This window comes from Taudactylus pleione, unplaced genomic scaffold, assembly GCF_031769625.1.
Source record: "Taudactylus pleione unplaced genomic scaffold, aTauple2 ptg001270l, whole genome shotgun sequence".
In the NCBI taxonomy this organism is placed as follows: Eukaryota; Metazoa; Chordata; class Amphibia; order Anura; family Myobatrachidae; genus Taudactylus; species Taudactylus pleione.
In genome coordinates this window covers 1,535,001-1,537,500 of record NW_028285670.1, presented here as the reverse complement: position 1 = coordinate 1,537,500, position 2,500 = coordinate 1,535,001, and the positions used below count along the sequence as shown (strand labels likewise).

The following is a 2,500-nucleotide window of genomic DNA, read 5'->3' as shown; positions in this document are numbered from 1 at the left end:
GGCCTGGTTAGTACTTGGATGGGAGACCACCTGGGAATACCAGGTGCTGTATGTAATTTTAGACAGCCAAAACATTCCTTTCTATTACATTTTACATTTAATTTTTTCTACTTATCAATGAATTTACTTGAGTTAAGAAGTAAAAGAGGTCTATAGTTAATGTTTTTGAGCACCTACAGCCAAACCACACTGGACATGCCCAATCTCGTCTTATCTTGGAAGCTATGCAGTATTGGGCCTGGTTAGTACTTGGATGGGAGACCACCTGGGAATACCAGGAGCTGTAGGTAATTTTATACTGCCATAACATTCTTTTCTATTACATTTTTCATTTCATTTTTCAACTTATCATTGAATTTACTTGAGTTAAGAAGTAAAAGAGGTCTAAAGTTAATGTTTTTGAGCTCCTTCAGCCAAACCACACTGGACATGCCCAATATCGTCTGATCTTGGAAGCTATGCAGTGTTGGGCCTGGTTAGTACTTGGATGGGAGACCACCTAGGAATCCCAGGTGCTGTAGGTAATTTTATACTGCCATAACATTCTTTTCTATTACATTTTACATTTAATTTTTTCAACTTATCAATGAATTTCCTTGAGTTAAGAAGTAATAGAGGTCTAAATTAAATGCTTTTGAGCACCTACAGCCAAACCACACTGGACATGCCCAATCTCGTCTGATCTTGGAAGCTGTGCAGTGTTGGGCCTGGTTTGAACTTGGATGGGAGACCACCTGGGAATACCAGGTGCTGTAGATAATTTTAGACAGCCAAAACATTCTTTTGTATTACATTTTACATTTAATTTTTTCAACTTATCAATGAATTTACTTGAGTTAAGAAGTAAAAGAGGTCTAAAGTTAATGTTTTTGAGCACCTACATTCAAACCACACTGGACATGCCCAATCTCGTCTGATCTTGGAAGCTATGCAGTGTTGGGCCTGGTTAGTACTTGGATGGGAGACCACCTAAGAATCCCATGTGCTGTAGGTATTTTTATACTGCCATAACATTCTTTTCTATTACAGTTTACATTTAATTTTTTCAACTTATCAATGAATTTACTTGAGTTAAGAAGTAATAGAGGTCTAAAGTTAATGCTTTTGAGCACCTACATCCAAACCACACTGGACATGCACAATCTCGTCTGATCTTGGAGGCTTTGCAAGGTTGGGCCTGGTTAGTACTTGGACGGGAGACCACCTGGGAATACCAGGTGCTGTAGGTAATTTTATACTGCCATAACATTCTTTTCTATTAAACTTTACATTAAATTTTTTCAACTTATCAATGAATTTACTTGAGTTAAGAAGTAAAAGAGGTCTAAAGTTAATGTTTTTTAGCGCCTGCAGCCAAACCACACTGGACATGCCCAATCTCATCTGATCTTGGAAGCTATGCAGTGTTGGGCCTGGTTAGTACTTGAATGGGAGACCACCTGGGAATACCAGGTGCTGTAGGTAATTTTATACTGCCATAACATTCTTTTCTATTAAATTTTACATTAAATTTTTTCAACTTATCAATGAATTTACATGAGTTAAGAAGTTATAGATGTCTAAAGTTAATATTTTTTTGCACCTACAGCCAAACCACACTGGACATGCCCAATCTTGTTTGATCTTGGAAGCTATGCAGTGTTGGGCCTGGTTAGTGCTTGGATGGGAGACCACCTGGGAATACCAGGTGCTGTAGGTAATTTTATGCACCCATACCATTCTTTTCTATTACATTTTACATTTAATTTTTTCAACTTATCAATGAATTTACATGAGTAAAGAAGTAAAAGAGGTCTAAAGTTAATGTTTTTGAGCTCCTTCAGCCAAACCACACTGGACATGCCCAATCTCGTCTGATCTTGGAAGCTATGCAGTGTTGGGCCCGGTTAGTACTTGGATGGGAGACCATCTGGGAATACCAGGTGGTGTAGGTAATTTTATGCTGCCATAACATTCTTTTCTATTACATTTTACATTTAATTTTTTATACTTATCAATGAATTTACATGAGTTAAGAAGTTATAGATGTCTAAAGTTAATATTTTTTTGCACCTACAGCCAAACCACACTGGACATGCCCAATCTTGTTTGATCTTGGAAGCTATGCAGTGTTGGGCCTGGTTAGTGCTTGGATGGGAGACCACCTGGGAATTCCAGGTGCTGTAGGTAATTTTATGCAGCCATAACATTCTTTTCTATTACATTTTACATTTAATTTTTTCAACTTATTAATGAATTTACTTGAGTTAAGAAGTAATAGAGGTCTAAATTTAATGCTTTTGAGCACCTACTGCCAAACCACACTGGACATGCCCAATCTCGTCTTATCTTGGAAGCTATGCAGTATTGGGCTTGGTTAGTACTTGGATGGGAGACCACCTGGGAATACCAGGAGCTGTAGGTAATTTTATACTGCCATAACATTCTTTTCTATTACATTTTTCATTTCATTTTTCAACTTATCATTGAATTTACTTGAGTTAAGAAGTAAAAGAGGTCT

The 2,500-nt window shown here is 37.2% G+C and overlaps 10 pseudogenes; all 10 read left to right on the top strand.

The window, feature by feature from the left end:
• The window catches only part of LOC148449547 (5S ribosomal RNA), a 119-nt pseudogene extending 64 nt beyond the window's left edge, over window positions 1-55 (top strand).
• Window positions 56-171: 116 nt separating this feature from the next.
• Window positions 172-290, top strand: LOC148449546 (5S ribosomal RNA; annotated as a pseudogene).
• A 115-nt stretch (window positions 291-405) lies between these two features.
• LOC148449545 (5S ribosomal RNA) lies at window positions 406-524 on the top strand (annotated as a pseudogene).
• A 116-nt stretch (window positions 525-640) lies between these two features.
• LOC148449544 (5S ribosomal RNA) lies at window positions 641-759 on the top strand (annotated as a pseudogene).
• A 116-nt stretch (window positions 760-875) lies between these two features.
• LOC148449543 (5S ribosomal RNA) lies at window positions 876-994 on the top strand (annotated as a pseudogene).
• A 351-nt stretch (window positions 995-1,345) lies between these two features.
• LOC148449542 (5S ribosomal RNA) lies at window positions 1,346-1,464 on the top strand (annotated as a pseudogene).
• A 116-nt stretch (window positions 1,465-1,580) lies between these two features.
• Window positions 1,581-1,699, top strand: LOC148449541 (5S ribosomal RNA; annotated as a pseudogene).
• Window positions 1,700-1,815: 116 nt separating this feature from the next.
• On the top strand, window positions 1,816-1,934 carry LOC148449540 (5S ribosomal RNA; annotated as a pseudogene).
• Window positions 1,935-2,050: 116 nt separating this feature from the next.
• LOC148449539 (5S ribosomal RNA) lies at window positions 2,051-2,169 on the top strand (annotated as a pseudogene).
• Window positions 2,170-2,285: 116 nt separating this feature from the next.
• Window positions 2,286-2,404, top strand: LOC148449538 (5S ribosomal RNA; annotated as a pseudogene).
• Window positions 2,405-2,500: the final 96 nt, after the last annotated feature.